Below are 18,653 nucleotides of genomic sequence, written 5' to 3' on the forward strand. Positions count from 1 at the left end.
CAGTGACGGCAGGAAATCAAGGGCTCTATTAGCACGTCTGCCTATCACCGGAGATACGCATCAGGCGTCCAGGAAGAGCACGCAGCAGGCAGGTGGCTGCCACATGAGGATGGAGCTCAGAGCAAAATAATTTCCAAAGGGGTAAAAACAATTATTTAAATATTGGTGCATGTCCATAGACTATGGCCCTTCAGCACTCTTGTTGGGAGTGTAAACTTGTACAGCCTTTCTTAGGGACAATATAGCAGTGTTTATCGAATTTACAATGCATGTTTCCTTTGTTCCAGTAATCCTGCTATCTGTATTAAGTTATCCAACAGGTATACATGGAAGAAACTGTATGTGCAAGGATGTGCACTGCAGACTCACTGCACATAAAAATTAAAAACAAGCAGTGTATCTCCACAGAGGATAAACAAATGATCAATGTCCACACAATGGACTACTTTGCAGGTGATATACCAAAGGTGAAGGAAACCTTCATGAGCTGGTATCAAACTATCTCCAAGACACAGAGCGTGAAAAACCTCTAAGTGCAGAACCTCTTGTGTTTCACTATCCTTCCGGGTAAATATGTGTATATTAATGTATAAAGGCTCTCGGTTCATTGTTTTAATCATCCTGCACTGTTTGAATTTCATAAGCATGCATATATTTTCCATTAACACCAAAAAGTTTTATCTGAACAGTGAAGTTCTCAGTCCCTGTTTGTTTTCTCTATACTTTGGTGTATACTTTTTAAAAAGCAACCTAAGACGTGTTATTAGAAAAAAGGACTACTTCGAAGAATATGGCCCCGCATCCTACCTAAGACTGCAGACAAATCACTCTAAACAGCATGAAAATCTTAGGACTTCGTTGCTAATTCTTTTTCTTCCTTCCTGATGTACTAACCTGAGATTTTGTACCTTCAGGCTCTGTTGGAAGCAGCCTGTACCCAAACCAAAGCTGTAAAAGTTGCAGGAGCTACAGATGCCAAAGAAGGTGTTTAATGAGCAAGCTTAAGGGTCGATGCAAACTGCTCAAGGAAACCAGATGGTAGGGGTCAGGCAGGAGGTCGCTTCAAAGAGATCAAGTCTGGGCGCTGGTCACGTCTGGAGAAAGAGAAAGGACTCCCATCTGATCTGGAGGGAGGGTCTCGTGGGACTCCCGCAGCTGGTGTGCACACTCCCGCACGAGCAGAAGGGGTCTGTCTGCAGCAGCTCCTGGATGGGGAGCCAGGGGCAGGCCAGGAGGAGTAAAGGATTCAAAGGAGGACGGCGGCGTGTGGTGAAAGTGGAATGTCCAGGCCTGTGTGAAACTCTCCTGTGGGACTTTTGAGGCTTAGCTGCTCTGAAATCCCCAAATGTCCGAACCATGTACATGTGTTATACACACACACACACGGCCTAAAGACTGACAATGTGCTAGCTCTAGTCAACCATGGAGGAGGAGAGTAAAAACACAGAGTTCAATGAAATGGTTATTAAGAATTTTAAATGGAGAAGGAAAGGACCCAATTAGCCCTTATTTTGACATTTCTCAACCTTTAAAAATCACACACCTTATTTAAATACAAAGTTAAGACTGTCAGTTAGAGCTGAGTCTTATTTGCTGTAATAAAGCCTTGCTTTTAATAGGAATTCCACCTCTCCCAATGAAATACCGTATGGGGAGCCAGGCTGTGGGTCACTGAGACCCCGCCAGGGAGCAGTCTGCCCCGACTGTGGACACCACACCTTGGCAGAGATACACTCGGTAGCAGTGGCCTTGCAGACGCTAACTTAGTGCCCACAGACACGAGAGCATCCCCTTCGGAGGCTGACCCCTCTCACGCCGAGTCCAACCGCCGAGCCTCAGCCTGAGCCTGAGCGGCGCCCCCTCCTCTCAGCCCTACAGGAAAGGCGACAGCTGCTTCGGCCCATCTTTTCTCCCTCACTCTCACCTCCTCTGCCTTCGCCAGTCCCAGTTCCTTTAAACTGTCCTCTGGGGTCTAATTTTCCAACCGTATGATTATCTCTGTGGGTCTCAGAGAGAAGAATGTGGTGTTCCCAAAAAAATTATACCCTTTCTTTGGTCCTCTCCTCCGTATTTTCTGCCCCATAAAGGGATCTAAACCACGCTACTACAATATATTTACTTGGAGTAAGCACCTTTCCCGCAGTCCTTCTTTTAAACTTACCATCACCCTCTAGGGAGAAACTGTAGCTCAGGGGAGCTGGGTTTTCCAAATGGTGTTTCTATCTTCACCCAAAGCATCAGACGCCCTGAGAGCAGCAGAGGAGTCACAAGGAGGGCACCGGGCTACAATGTGACCAGTTACCAAGTGGGCGAGAGATAAGGTGCCCCAGGCCGAGGTTATAGGAGACAGGGTTGTCCCAATGCCAAATGGCTGAAGCTTACCCGCACTGTCCCAGGGCCAGAACACAGGGACCCAAGGTTTAACGAAGTCAAAATGATCGGGAGAGGAGAAAAGAAAACTCATACTCCTTGATTCTGAGAAGTTGCTGAAATCAGCTAATAAATATCTTTTTAAAATGTCTAATTTTCGGTAAAGTTTTTATTATAAAGACTAACTTTGGGAAAGAGTTTTATAGTTTTGAAAATTTTTCCCGTCGCATTTTGTGATCCAACAAGGTAGGAAAGACAAGTGGAGATAGGGAGATAGATGAACACACATATATATTATATATACATTATACATCACACATTATATATTATACATTATATATTAATTATATATTATGCATATATTTTATACTACATGAGGAACATGAGGCTCAGAGAGTGTTGGTTTTTTTTTTTTTTTAACTTTTTTATTGAATTTATTGGGGTTACATTGGTTAATAAAATTATATAGGTTTCAGATGTATAATTCTATAATGCATCATCTGTATATTATATTGTGTGTTCACCACCCTAAGTCAAGTTTCCTTCCATCACCATTTATCCCTCCTATACCCTTCTCCCGCCCCCCTTTCCCTCTGGTAATCACCACACTGTTGTCCGAGTCTATGAGGTGCTTTTATTTTGGAGGGGGGAGGTTGTTTTTTCTTAATTCCTTCATCTTTTCCACCAGCCCTGGAGTTTGGTTTCTTGGAGGCATCAAATGAATAGAGGCATACCTCGTTTTATTGCACCTCACCTTACTGGACTTCACAGATGTTGCGTTTTTACAAACGGAAAGCAAGACCCACCACCAGCAAAAAGATTACGGCTCGCTTTATTGCGGTGCTCTGGCACGGGACCCGCGATATCTCTGAGGTATGCCTGTAAATAGAAGTCCCTGGATTCACACCCAAGCCGGATAACAAGTCCTGTGAAAATTCTATGACAGCTAAGATAGCAAATGAGTCAATACCATCTGCTGTTCACAGCCCAAGATGACAGATGACAGTCAAGTTTTAGTTGTTATGAGAGAGAAAAAGTGCACTCCCTTTATGAGAACCCCACAATCAACGCAATTCACTCCGTCTTCCTTTTTTAATGCCCTGAGCTAAGATACTCTGATATTAAACAGAGTTGTTACTAAGTGCACTGTGGTATCCTGGATGGGTTCCTGGCACAGACAAAGGCCATTAGTGCAATCTGAATAAAGTGTGGGTTTTAGTTAATAGAAACGTGCACCATGGTTACGTAAGATGTTAACAATACGGGAAACAGGGTGGAGGGTATATGGGAACTCTTACTACTTTGGCAGCTTCTCTGTTCATCTAAAATTATTCCAGAATTAAAAGTTCATTAAATAGGTAAGTATTGATAAACCAATAGTCTTAAACCTTAAATGTTTATCACATGTTAAAGGAAGGAAAGCAGTAAATTTCCACCCAAGTGGTAGCTCCATATTGAGAAGCCCTTAGCGATAATCTGGCAATGGTATCCGTTTATGGCAAAGGCAAATTCACTTACATGTATGGAGGTAATTATTTTGCAGGTTTTGACCTGGAGGGCAAAAAGACGGGGAAATCCTGGGAAAGAGTTCAGAGTTGGCCAACTCCCCAAACAGACGTCAACTATTGTCTAAGAAGCCAAGATGGGCTAGAGAAGCCCAAGCTGGGCCAGTCGCCACTGTGCGTCTCTCCAAACTGCAGGAGACAAACTGCCAGACCGGGCACAGGCTCCCTGCGCCCACAGCAGGAGGTATTTACAAACCCAGCAGGGCCTGGCGCCTGGTCAGGGCTTTCAAGGACAAGCCGGCAGTGTGTGTTTGCAGAGAGCAGCAGCGTAATTAAGCGCGCACGTCCAGATGAGAAGCCTGGCAGGCCCCGGCTGCAGAGCCACGGGCATGCTCCTGTCTGCCTGTGTGTGTGCAGCACCGAGGCCTGGCCCCAGAAAAAAACAGTATGCGGGGCAATTCCAGGCAGCACAGGAAGACTGATTTTCCTGAGGCTGACATGTATGAGGAATATTTTTAAAAATAGGTTTTCTAAGAGCAAAGTTCCTCCCAATCCTCAGGGGGCTGAATCCACAGCCAGCTCACTCTGCCTTCTGTTAGCAGTTAGTCTGGGAGGTTTTATTTGAATATTGCACTATTCTGAGTTCCTCTCTGATGACATGAATGGGTAGAAGCGTTTCTCTTGTATTGTCTCCAAAGCAAAGTTTTGCAATATACAATAATAATATATATAATATATAATAATATGGCAGATTCCCAATATCTGTTCTGTTCCTTCAATCTGATGAGAACCTTGGCTGTGATGAGAAGCTGGGGTTACCAACAGGCTGTCCCCTAGGATCCAGGCAAATTTTGGTGACAGGCAGCCAGTGGAGGGTGTTTTCCTCTCCAGGCTTGCCCCTCCATTTAGCTTTTCCATGACACCTACTCCAACTCTGAATGAATAAATGAATGGGGACTTGACAAGTCCTCTCAATCATTTCAGGAATGCAAAGCACAACATAAACATAAAATACATAACATAATTCCATGTCACTTATCTAAGAAAGATACTGTGGAAGATATATTTAAAACCTTTAGTGCTGAACATTTTAGAGTATATGATGATAATTGAAGATTTGATAAAATTTTACAGACCCTTTGTGTTTATATAAGTTTAGGCATTGCACAGAGCCCTTCCTTGACGGTGAGTTTAACAAACCTGGGCTGATAATGTCTCGGTACTACAGGACCTAAGAGACTTCATAAAAAGAGGAAACTTCGAAAATTTGATATTCACTTCTGAGAGGAAGTAGACTAAAAATAAATAAGTGGACATAAGTACTCGACTCTCTAAATTTACAGCCTATCAGCTGGAGGTCAAAAATACCTCTGTTTCCTCATATGTAAAAAGGAATTATTTCATAGGGATGCTAGACAGAGTGAATTAAATGAGCTAATGCTGCATTTATAAGGCATAGGAACAATGCCTGGCACATAGTAAGCACTGCCTAAGTGCTTGTTGCAAAAATACAAAATTTGGTGCAACACAATACACGCCCACACAATACAAGGACAAGTATCTTAACAGGTCACAACACCCCCAAGGCACCTGTGGTGAATCTCAGTGTCTTTAGACACAACATCTCTCAAGATGAAAGAGCAGCTGCCTCAACCTGCTTTTTAAAATCCTGGTTTCCAGAGGGAAACTTTTGAAAGCATAAGCTACTGCAAATGTCTTTAAGCATAAGCTGCTTTGCAAAAGTGAAAAAATATTTTGCTTTCCAGAAGAAACCTTGGAATCTGTGCCAAACCAGCAAAGATCTTTCAGTCAAGTGCAATGAAAATAAGCAGCACCTGTAAAGTCATTTTAACAGGAAGATAATGCTCTGATAAGTATGTCTTCCACACGACAGAGAGAGAGCCCTTCTCCTTGGTTAACTCAGAGAACAGTGGGTGGCTTTGCAACCAGAGACCACAATCTTGCCCACCTCTCTTCCCCTCAAATAGTCTGGCAGGGCAAAATTTTTGTGACATCACTGTCTAAGAAAAAAAAAAAGAAAGAAAAAGAATTACCTAATGAAGCAGGACCCTAGTTAATTTTCCCTTTGACATAATTTTTTTTAATCCTCACTTGAGAATATATTTTGTTTTATTTAGTTTTTTTATAGAGAGAGAGAGAAAGGAAGGGAGAGAGAGAGAAACAGAAACATTAAATCAAACTTACAATCTAGATATGTGCCCTGGCTGGGAATCGAACTTGCAGCCTTTTGGTGTACAGGACAATGTTCCAACCAACTGAGCCACCTGGCCAGGGCCCTTTGACGTAATTTAAATTTAAAACACCCAGACCTATAGGGGGTGCTGTGATGCAGGACTGAAGCCCCCAGCTCGAGGTGTGCCATCAGCACACGGCCCTCAGCTGCCTGTTCTCCCAGGGAATTACCTTTGCAGCTGCTTCCAAAGTGGGACACACAGGCCCTGCTCCCTGGTCACAACTCAGGGCAATCAAGGGCCATCACAGTCCAGAGCTCCAAGGGGCTGCCTGAGTCCCTGGCGGAGACGCACTGCAGCCCAGCCCCAGTCCCCACCCTTCCCCCATGGGATCTGATCATGAGCTAGGCCCCAGGAGCTTCCCAGGGAATCCAACCTGCACCACGCACAGCCCTGGGGGAATGCCTGTTTTTGTAAAGACCTTTACTGAGATATTTAAAGCATACAATTTGATAGCTTTTAACACTATGTATATATTCATGAAGTCATCATCACTATTAAGATGATTCTCACACAGACGGCCGGTCCCACAGGGATGGCGGGTCTTACGTAGATGGCGGCGCAACACAGAACAGTGACTTGGTGCTTTCTTGGGCTTCAAGCTCCCATAGTCTCAAGTATGAACCCTCTGTGCCCGTCGGCTCTGACAGAAGACAGGGTTCCTGGGCGTCTCTCTGCCCTCATCTGTCCTCCTAAGGCAACAATAGCATCAGCCTCAAAGGGCTGTTGCATTGATTAAATGAAATCATGGAAATGAAGCTCCCAGTACTGTACCCTCAACAAATCATAGCCGTTAATGTTTTACGATTACAGCTCCCAAATGTTTCATCTGTCCCCAGAATCCTTCCCTCTCCAACGTCCGCATTTCTCTGAAAGGTCCCATCATCACTGTCACCCCTATTTAGAGAAATCCAGTCAGCCACTAGGTTCATCTTGTCCGCCTTCCATTCCCCCCCTTCCTGTGGCCACGACCCTAATCCAGACTCCTATCATCTCTTGCCTTCACTTTTATAATTGTCCAATTCAGTGGTTTCTAGACATCTGGATTTCATAGACCAATAAAAATGTTACAAATTATTTTTGGAACTAAAGTATTTCTAACTTTTTTTTGGCCTATAAAGATACTAAATAAATAAATACCATTGAGAAACACCATAGTTTAATCAATGACAAGACAGTTTAGCTTCTTCCAAAGCAGAAAGACCATCAGTCCAGCATAAACCTGTTTTTAAAGTGAATACATCTAGCTTTAAGAAAAGCTCATTGTATTCACCTTAGTTTCTTAATTATCACCCGACTGATAGAAACTAGTGCTGACCAGCACCTGTCATTTCACACTGCATTTGGGGCCATGTCGGTGTAAGTCATCTTCTCAACTGTCTCAGTCCAGGCTGATAGAACAGAAATACCATAGGCTGCGTAGCTTAAACTACAAGAGATTTATTTTTCACAGTTCTGAAGGCTGGGAAATCCAAGATCAAAGTGCCGGCAGTTTAGTACCTGGTGAGGGCTCTCTTCGTGGTAATGTCCTCACCTAGCAGAGACAAGGAGAGAGAGACAGGGGCTCTCTCTCTCTCATTTTCTTCCTATAAGGGCACCAATCCCATCCTGAGAGCTCCACCCCCATGAGCTAATTACCTCCCAAAGTTCCTGGCTCCAAAAACTATCACATTAAGGATTAGGGCTTCAACATAGAATTGGGGGTGGGCACAAACATTCCGTCCACAGTGCTGACTAATCGCCCTCCTCTCTCTCCCACACAAATCTTTCTACAACTCACCCTAAACACACAAGTTTCCCGCTGGAAATCCAAGGGTCACATCCTGTTGTTCTGGGTAGGGCTCATCTAACACAACATCCCAAACCCAGCCAGAGGGAGACACCAACGTGGCAGTTTGCATTTTAGAGCTCAGAATGCATTCTCCCAAAGAAGCATGCACCCACGCAGTGGGACACCCCACTGCCACCCCAACAGTCTGTGCTGAAGGGAGCACAGCTCTGTCCTCACAGAGAGCTGCCGTGAAGAGCTGGTGTTCCCACCTGAGATGTCCCAGCGCGGACCCAGGCCACCCCAGTTTAGAGACCAGGATGGCAGTTCCCTGCTGTCCTCCTTTCCCTACACTTGGATGCCTCCTTTGGGTGACTTTTCCAGTACAGCATCCACTCCTCTTTCCCCAAACTGCCTCAAACCTTTTCACGAAAGCATGAAAAAGGTCTCCTAAGAATTTGTACAGTTGGTACAATAGGAAACAGACAATGGCTAAAAATAACAGCGGGCAAGGTGACAGCATTTTTAGAAGTCTGCAAAGAGTTCATCACCAAAATAATTCCTGGATTCAGTGGTATGCAAAGGCGCACCTCCCCCCCCCCCCCCCCCCCAACCACATCTGCGTTGAGCTTTCCTGCTCCACAATTGCAGCTGCTTCTTTGGCCCTAAGAAGCAGCCCCTAAACCCTAGCCACCAGAGACTACCTGCTATGAACCTCCCAGAATCTCAGGTTGGCACACCTGGGCTTCTTACCTTTCATAAAGCAGGTTCCCTCCTCCTTTCTCCTTTTAAAACTCAAAACTAAAAAAATAAGAGACTCAAAATGTGAAGTGGGCTCTTTGGGGACAGATAAGGCCCTAATGAGACCCATGTGTGTATCAAAGGCACACTCAGACCTGCTGTCACTCACAGAGGAAGGCTGACTCCTCCCTGGACAAGCAGGACAGAGGTCCCAGGGCTGGTGGAGAGGTTGGTAGGGGAGGGGAAAGCAGCAGCCACAGCTTTCCTAGAGGAACCACCCAAGGTTACCAGCAACTGCAGGGGACACCTTCAAGCCTTTGGGTCCATCCAAAGCTCTCCAACTCATTGGAGTGTGGACCACTGCTACTCAAAGTGTGGTTGCCCAGCCAGCAGTATTACTACTACCCAGGAGCTCAACAGAAATACTGACTCTCAGGCCCCAGTGCAGACCTACTGAATTAGAATCTTCATTTTAGCAAGATCCCCAGTGATTTGTACGTGCACTAAAGTCTGAGAAGCAGTGTTCTAAATCATCCAAGTCAGTCAATCTCAAGCTGGCTGATTTGCCTCCCAGGCAAAGTTTGAAGACATTTGGGATGTCACTCCTGTGAGGTGCTACTGGCAACTAGCGGGTAGAGACCAGGGATGCTTCTAAACATTCTGCAATGCACAGGGGACTGCCCACAACAAAGAATTATCTGGCCCCAAGTGTCCGTGGTGCTGAGGCTGAGAAATTCTGATCTAGCTGAAGACATCCAGGTGAGAGTTGGATGAAAGGTCCTAGATCCTCACTACTCCGAGTGTGGACTGTAGGCCAGCAGCATCAGCAAAGGAGGGGGTCTCTGACCTGACCCCACCACTTCAGAATCAGAACCTCTGGAGGTGGGGCCAGGAATCTGTGTTTCCACAAGCTCTCCACATGAACTGCATGTGTGCTTTCTGCTTCTTAAATTTTGCATCAGTGTAGAACATGGGTCCCTGCCCTCGGGATGGCTATCAGGAAACACTGGCTCAGCCAGCTCAGCCATTCACCCAAGATTTCACAACAATAACAACTGCCACCTGAATTTGAAGAAGGGCTGGCTCTGGTGGATGGGGAGGGCAGTGCAGCTGGCACCATCCTCTTTGCTACACAACTTCAAGGACAGTGGATTAAAGATTCCCGCTGCTGTGAGCACACATGCCAGGCTCATGACCCTCATGCTGACCACAAGAGTATGCTGGCGTAACTGCATGCAGGAAAAAGAGAATTCAAAGCTCTCAGAATCAGAGGCCAGACAACACTCAACACGGTGTTACTGCACTATGTCCTAGTGATGAAATTAAGGAAGATGATGGTGCTAGAGAACTATATTAAATATGTTCTCAGCTCTTCTGTGTCCCCTCCTCTGGAAAGCCTTCCCTGATTTCCCCTAGTGGAGTCATTTTGTTTTTGTTTTTGCTTTTGTCTATTCACTGAGCTCATCCTCCCACTGTCCAACTGTATTGTGGATTCTGCTAATTCCCCTGACCATCGCAGGATGAGCTCCTTGAGGACAGGAATTGTATTGTAGCAGATGTTGTGGTCCCGGCCCCTGGCCCACCCTCCCTGGAGATCAATACAAGTTCCTAAAGTTGCTCTAGGCTTCTTCTTTGTGCCTGAGGGACAGGCCAGGGAGTTCAAGCCCCCAGAAGCAACCTGCACACATGAAGGAACAGAGTGGGAGTGGACAGACAACTAACCCAGCATCCACTCTTCTTGGTGAGACAATTCTGAGGTGTATTCTGCATATAGCCTCTTAGAGACCCACAGAGGGACTAAGGCACCAAGTCACAGCAGTAACCCCATTAGCATACCCTTTATCGGCTCTCCCTTCCTCTCTCACCTTCCCATTCCTCACCAGGGTTTCTGCACTCAAATGAACTTCCTGCATTCAAAGCCTTGTTTCAGGGTCTGCTTTAGCAGGAACCCAAGCTAAGACAAGTATTTTGCTGAATCCCCAGTATTTAGTCACCTCGCTAACACAGTAGATGCTCACAAAAGTATTTATGAAAGTTAAGAATAAGTCCTATTATACTTGGAAAATCCAAAAACAAGAGCAACCAAAAACTTAACAAAAACCCAACTGGTGGCCTGGGTTGTAAGATCCAGAAGAATGTATCTACATTTCTGCTCCTTGAGTTTTGGTCAAAAGTCTAGAGTTTCCTAACAACAGTAACTATGTTATTTGTCATCATCATGTAGAAAAAGGAAAGCTAAGTGGCTAGGATCTAGCTTGGGATTCGGTAGAACCAGGCTCAGTCCTAGCCCTGATACCTGCTAAGTGACCCAAGCCTCAATTTTGTCATCTGAGAAAGGGGAGTCATAATAGTGTCTGCTTGCAGGCTTGTGGGAGGGGGTTTACTGAGATAAAGGATTTACTAAAGGATACAGCATGGTCCTGGCCCAGCTTGAAGCCTCAATGAATGTTCTCAGCATTACTATTTCTATCATTGTACTTGTAGTGCCCCTGTTAGGCAGTCTTCATGTCTACCCAGGTGACAAATGGCAGCAGGCAGCCAGGGCCGTAACACTCAGCAAACAGTTACCGTATGAATGAATGAATGGATGGATGAAGTGATAATTCAGAGTAGAATGTAAAAAGCCTGCAACCACTCCTTTTGCAACAGTTCCTAAAATGTTTTCCTGTTCATTAATCCTACCTCTGTTACTAAAAACCATGTGAGCTTAGGACAGTCTCAGTCTCTAGTCCTACAGGTACTACCTATGAAACTTAGGTTAGCACTGGATTGTTTGTGAGGCCGCTTCCAGACCTTCACCTGGAATGAAATACACCCTAGGAAAGGAAGGCAGGAGCCACTCCACAACGGGAGGTTGGACAGAACAGCACAGGGAGCCACAGGCGGCGGAGGTGCTCAGCCTGGGCACTACTGGCTGACATTTGGGGAGGTAATCCTTTGTTGTGGGGCCGTCCTATGCACTGTTGAATAGCAGCACCCCTGGCCTCTATTCACTATGCCCCAGCACCACCAGTGACAACCAAAATGTCTCCAGACATTGCCAGTATCCACTAGGACAGTATCATCCTTGATAGAGACCCCTGTGGTGGAGCTTTGCCTCCCTCAGTGACCCACACATCTGCCCCATGGTCCACCCCAGCTCCATAAAGGGCGGGTTAGGGAGGGGGAAACATTGCTCTTACCTCAGATGGCCTGTTATTTTTATTTTTTTTAAACCCTGGAATGCTACTTCTACCTGTTTCCCTCTTATCCTTCATTCTCTACTGCACTTCATTAAAAAAGAAGCCCTTTGGAAATAACCAAGCACTCAGGGCAGATTTTGAATTATATTGTTTTCCCCAGTCTATCATTAGCCTTATTTGCCTGCAAATAAGATTGATATTTTTAAAGCTCATCTACTTGCAACCCCAGAACATAGTCCCTTCCCAGGTCATTAGCATCCATTGATGGCATGAGGAACAGCAGGAGGCCTACATGCTGAAACCCAAATGGTCTTGACATGCAAATGTGTCATAAAAACCCAACCACAGCAGAAAATTTCCAAGGACTTATTAGCAACAAAGCTGCTGCTAACTAGACAGATCTGAGCGGTTTTCCAGGCAGTGGTCAAAGTTGCCTTACATTGGGCCAATTAGACCCAAAGTTCTCTGCTCAAAGTCGGAACCCTCTGACGAGGCAGGGCACTTGCCAGGCAGTGGGCAGCACCAGGGTCCTGAGAACAGTGGTGTTTAATATCCACTGACTTCCAAATGGCTTTCTCCAAACAACAGGTTGTCTGGGTTCATTTATTCCTTCCTCTTCACCAAAAGCAAATTCCTGTAAAGACTGGAACCCAGACCTACATATGCGAACATGTTAGACTATAGCGATGGGAAGTCAATAAGCATAAAACTCCCACCTCTCTACACACTTCCCTCCCCTTCTTTGAGCAGGGGTCAAACTTCTCTAGGGTAGCCTCACCCCACGCCTCCTGCCTTCTGATGATTTGTATGGCCTTTCCCTGGGTGCGCCAGCAGCCAGTCCCGCTACACACATGCTCCACTCCATGTCACTGGCCCTGTTGCTCTTCCTCCCTCAGGGCCCTTGCACATGCTGTTCCTTCTCCCAGATCCCTTAGCCCTCAGATCAGTGCCTGGCTGACTCCTCACTTCTCAGGCCTCTGCTCAAATGTCACTTTCTCAGAGTAGCCTACACTGGGCAAACCATCTAACCAAGCCCCCTCCATTCTTTGTAGTCCCTGAACCTGCACTACTTTTCTTCTAGAAGCATTCGGTGCCTGAAGTTATATTGTCTATTCATTAGTTGACTTGTTTCGTGTCTGCTGTGTGGCTCCAGGGCTTTGTCACCCCTGCATCCCTGGTGCCTAGCAGGGTGTGTGCCAGGTGCTCTGTAAACAGTTGGTGCATGAATGAACATCTGCACTTGGGCTGACAAATCACAAGAAACAGAGCGGACCACCCGGGAGGCAGAGTGGGGGGGTTCCTGAAGGGCTGTTAGTCAAGTACTGCTCCATCGACCTCAGAGACTTCACCCACACCTTGGAGTCTGTGCCTTCGGTTCCCACTGCTTCAGAAAACCACACTTTCAGGCCAGTGCGGGGAAGAACAGAGAAGCGGACAGCATTCTGCAGAGAGCCAGTGGGGTTAATCCTTCCTAAACCGTCCTGCCAAGGTTTTTTTCCTGAGCACCCAGCTCACCGGTCTATTTTTAGGTCCCTCTATTAGTAACCTAAACAGTAAAAGCAGCGGTTGCCTCACAAATGCAGGATCAGCAGGCCCCTCGCATGTATGAACTTGTCGGGATAATCGCAAAAGGCACTTTTCCTTGAGATCATTAAAAATAATTAGTAAGAAAGTATTTTTGAACAAGGAGATGAGTGCTGCTGCAGGAGAAACATGCTCATGTCTTACATCCAAAAAATTAAAACCCCATGTTCCTTTATAAGGTCCTGGGCCTGTTGGAACAGGAAGATGCATTCCACAATTGCTTCGACTCTGGAAGGTTCTATACGTCCTCTGGCCTCTGCTTGGAGACTGAGGTTGGCTGGATAACCATCTCCTTCTCCTCCTGGTCAAAGAGGATGCTTCCCCAGGTGCAGCCTCTGCCCTGGTTTGGGTGTTTCATCCTTAACCAGCACTTGGAAGATTTTCTCATTTATTCTCTAGATATAAACCCCAAGAAACAAGCCCAGAATGCCACCGATAGAAGTGCAGTTTCCTGAGCTGAAGTGGCCTGGAAGCCCCATGACGCCACACCACCTCCAGAGGGCTGGAGCTCTCATCTCCAAGCCAGCCGAAGGTTGTAAAGGTCCCTGCCTCACTCGGCCATCATCCTGTGCCTTCCTTACCTCCCTCCTCTCCCAGGTAGAACTTTCATTTCATGAGCAGGAGGGCTTCCCTGTGGGCATCAAGTCCAATAAATAAAAATCTTCTTGCTTTGCCCTCATATAAGGCCAGAACGCATGTGTGCAAACTGGGTGTGTGGGTCCAGGAAAGGCTTCTTGGGAGAAGTGCCTTGAGGGGCAGCACCCAATGGAATATTGACTTAGCCAGGGGCAGGGCGAGTGAGGTGGGAGGAAAGGTCCAGGGGGAGGAAAGCGCACGGGAACAGTGTGAGAGATGGAGAGAGAGTGGCATGTTAGAAAACTGAAATCAAGCTCAGGAGGAAGCGCGGGGAAGGAATAAAAAGAAGCGATGGTTCCTCCTTCGTCGGATCCAGATTAGGTGCCTCTCTTCTGTGCCTGTGCAGTGTCCTGACTGCCCCCCGCCCAAAAAAAGTACTTATCAGACAATAGCAGAGATGGCGGCCAAACACCACAGTTCCACATGTTCCCTTCCAGCATGTAGACTCATCGTGGGCTACACCTCCCAGTCCTCTTGGCATCCGAGCGGCGCTGTGTGGTTAGTTCTTGCCAAAGACATGTGAGAAGTGACGTATGCCACTTTCAGACTAGAGCATTTCAGAAATAAATGTACCTTCTTTCCCTTTCCACCAGTTGGACACAGGGTACACTGCAGTCCCAGGAAATTGTGGGGATGCAGGATGGAAGGAGCCCAGAGCCCTGAATCACCGTGTGGAGGGGAGCTACCTGCTGACTGAGAATTCTTGCCCTAGGATTTTAGGTGAAAGAGAAATAGTTTTGTGGTATATTAAGCCACTAAAACCTGGGTGGTTGCTTGGTACAGAAGCTAACATTACCCTAATATACAGACTAGGTAATACTTATTTAGTTATAGGTAACCTCTTCTAGATGGTAGGAGTTACCATTGTATTACCAGCACCTGGCAAAAGGTGGATATTAAATAAATATTTGTTGAATGAAAATAGTCCATTTGATGAGAAGAAGGGCCTTCCCAGAACTCCTGAAATCCCAATAAACAGAAATCTTCTTACTCTGCCATAAGGTCAGTGTGTGGGTGAACACGCGCGCACACGCACACACACACACCTGCACACACACCCCTAAGTTTCCACACCAAGGCCACATACAGTTCATGGCCAAACCTGCTCCGGCTGTCTTGTGATTCATATGACAGCAGAGACCATCCTAGGAACAACCCTTGCAGGATTCTGTTCCCCAGCATGGGTATCACACAGAGCCAAATACCGCAAAAGAAAATCGGAATAGGAAAGAAAAAGTCATCAAGAAAAATAGGCCAGATTTCTCATGATCTCATCCGTGAGTCAGATCTGCGTTTGGGATAACAACTAACCAAGTAGACTAGAACAGTCTGTCTGCAAGATGTTGGCCTGCCAACTGCAACAGCACAGAGAAGGCACATTTTCTAAGCTGACTTAAAAGGACAAATCTAGTGCCCTTGTTTCTTTCCTTTTCCTTCAAAAAATATTCTGAAGTGAAGCAGCCTCCTGTTTAAAAATAACTCTCTTGGAAATTAAACTATAATGTAAAAAAAAAAAAGACAACACTGATTGCCAAGTACCTGCACCCTGCCATTTTGGGAAGTGGGAAAAAGTCCTGCAGAAATAAGAGTTTTTGCTGTGTGGCACTTAGAAAGCTGCCTCACCTCTCTGGGCCTAGATCTGTTCATGTATAAAATATGAGATTTAAATCAATGATCTCTAACAGTCTACAGAAGAAATAATTGTCAGTGGAAAGAAAACTGAATTTTTCATGCCTTGCAAGTCTTTTAATATTCATGGAAATTATTCCCAACAGAAACAGGGTATTTTTTATGGGTAGCTTAATTTAGGAGAATGTATTCATTCAGGACAGAACACGAGGTCCAAGGCACTGCAAACACAGTGGGTCTTTAGTTGTGAGAAGCAGAAATAGGATGCTTCGTTCTCAAGTAACAGGCAATATGTGGACTATCGAGCCATGACTGTGGCAGGACATTTTCTTCTTTTAGAGATAAAGGAGACTTTAAGAATCATTAAGCACAATTGCTTCATTCTAAGTGTGGAGAAAATGGACCTAGAGATGCTGGCTACCAAAGCTGGACAGCGGTCTGTCCCTCTTTTACTCTGTTGCCACCCTCCCTCCCAATCCTGTGTGGCGCCTTTTATAATGACATTAACCTCTGTGCCACTCTGAAAAATCTCCTTGGAAAAAGGACCCACAGAGGAGCTGGTTATTCTACCTCACTTGAGGCTTGAAAATGATTGCTGGACTTTAATTCCCAAAGCCTCACCGAACCCTCGAGCCCACAGGCTGGGAACGCTTTCTGAGAATTCAAACAATAAAGCTGGGGTCGGGTGAAAGACGGAGAAGTAATCACACACCTCAGAGTAAGAGGATAAGTGCTCCTCAGAGTTCTGGGAACGGCAGCTACCGAGGGCTATAAAAATACCCTCTCGCAGGTTATCTGCCAGTTGCGTCTCGATAGCTTGGATTTCAGGTCCTTAACTCAGCTGTCCCCTTGGACCCTTTTCTCCCGCCCAGGTGCTGCCCTAGACTGACTGCTTCCCATTTTGATGCTTACCTGCAGTTTAAATCAGATCTCTGGTTCCTTCCAGGACAACGTAGTAAAGGCAAAAATGGAAATGAGGTCAATATTTGCTTATATATTCTTTCTATACCTCAGCCAACCCTCTCCCTTTCTTTCAAGTTTGTAAAAGGAAACCCAGGATTGCCCCGTTCAGCATCTGTCACACAGCAGGATCCTATTTTAGCAGCAACCCAGGCCCTCTGAAGCTGGGACCTGCATTTCATTAAAGGCGGTTCCAGGGAAATGGAAGAGTTAACCCCTTCTCATGTGTTCCTTTCCAGGCCTCTGGGAAATGGAAGTGATGGCCTACAAAGAAAATTGCATTTGGTTATTAGAATTGCTAGTGATAACAACAAAGGCGAAGGGTAATAATAGGCCAATAGATATGGAGACAGAGTTAAAAAGAACTTAAGTTCCAAACTTAGTTAAGCTCTGAATCAAAGAATTGTTCCTTTCTGTTACCGTTAAAGGTCTCCTGTGCCAATGAGGGTACAGAGCTGTCTACACTCTATTGAACTGAATTCTGTTTCCAATGCCAACTGGAAAGGCAGTGGCTTCACAAAAATGATGGGATTTGGGGCCAGTGGACCTGCCTTGGAAGCCTGGCCCTAACACTGACTACCCAGCTGGATCACTTTAGAAAAATTACTTGACTCTCTGAGCTTCTGGTTCCTCATCCATGAAATTGGACTAATAATCTACTAGGAAGCATAAATGAGATGCTGTGGACAAAGTATGCAGGAGGGACGTGTTAGCTGTTGAATTAAATCTCAGAGTTGGCGGAGCCATCAGAAGCCCCCCGGCCCAGTCATGCAAATCCAGACCTCAAGCCTCTGCTTGGTGCCTGCAGTTGAGGAAAGCTTCCTACTTTGCAGGCCAGTCCCTGCCACTTTGAGACTGTAATGTTAGAAAAATTTCCCAGTGTGGAGCTGTATCTGCTCCTTTAATTTCAATGCTTTGGCTCTAGTTCCAGCTTCTGGACCAGAAATGCAGATAACTCTCAGCAGTCCTGCACAAGAGGGACACTGAAATATTTATTTGGTCATGCCATGGGCCTTCGTGGCAAACCTCCACGTGCAGGTATATGGAACCACAGAGAAGTGAAGGATGGATGTTTGCGGGGCTGTTTCAGAAGGGGTGCCATCGGCCAAGACAGGGAACAGAGGGGAAGGGGCAGGTTTGCGTGGGAAGGGTGATGAGCTCAGTTTGGGGTATGTTGCTCTGGAGTGGCAGAGGGTCGCCCAGGTGGAGACAGTAGGTAGACAATGGACACCGGAGCCCAGAGCTCAGGAGGAGGGTTGGGGCTAAAGGTACAGATTTTGGAGTGATCAGTACAGAGGTGGGGGCTGAGGTTGAAATGTGGCTGAAATTGCCCAGGCGGGAAATGAGAACATCCGTGTTTAAGAGACAAAGCATAAAACCCAATCAAAAAGAGCGAACGGAGACAAAAGCTGTTGTAAAAATAAATTAAAGGGCTCCATGGAGAGGAGCTCCGAGAGAAGATGAAGATGAACTATTAAAGAGGTAGGAAGAAAACCAGAAGAGGTTTCACAGAAGCCAGAGAATGGTGTTTCTTTAAGGAGGACCTAGTGTCAAATGAATGAAATACTGAAAAGCTCCCGCTGGATTTGGCTCTAGAGGCCCACCCGTGATCACAGGGAGGGTATTTCAGTGAGGGGCTGGGAATGGAAATCAGGTGGCAGTCCACTGAGGAATGCATGCGAAGCTAGTGAAAAGTCAGTACAGACCAAGCTTTCAGGGAACTGGGTTGTTAAGGACAGAATGGCAAAGGGGCCTTCAAGAGGGATGGGTTTGCGCATGGCGGAGAGGAGCCGCTCACAGCCACGGAGAAGGCAAAGGATGGGGAAAAATATCCTGATCAAGTGCGATCCTTAAACTGAGCCCGGGAAGGAAATATGTGATGAATGGAGGGCCATTTTCTCAGAGGCAGAAGGAAAGAGCACAGGCTGGATGTGGAAACAGTTGGTAAGGGAGGAAGCGGAACTGAGGGGTGTCCCCCAATTCTCTCTGCGAAGAAAACACTAAGGTCCCCAGCCTGGAGGGTGAC

At 46.1% G+C, this 18,653-nt stretch overlaps 1 protein-coding gene across 1 annotated transcript in view; it reads right to left on the minus strand.

Annotated features, from left to right (window-relative positions):
- Positions 1-17,551, minus strand: part of PDZD2 (PDZ domain containing 2) — a 279,692-nt gene extending 262,141 nt beyond the window's left edge. The window contains exons 1-2 of the mRNA XM_087815323.1: positions 16,580-17,551; positions 14,859-14,917 (exon numbers count right to left, since the gene is read on the minus strand). The gene's annotated coding sequence lies outside the window, so the exon portion shown is untranslated. The remainder of the gene's footprint in view (positions 1-14,858; positions 14,918-16,579) is intronic.
- Between the last annotated feature and the right edge of the window lie 1,102 nt (positions 17,552-18,653).

This window comes from Miniopterus natalensis, chromosome 3, assembly GCF_054644295.1.
Source record: "Miniopterus natalensis isolate mMinNat1 chromosome 3, mMinNat1.hap1, whole genome shotgun sequence".
In the NCBI taxonomy this organism is placed as follows: Eukaryota; Metazoa; Chordata; class Mammalia; order Chiroptera; family Miniopteridae; genus Miniopterus; species Miniopterus natalensis.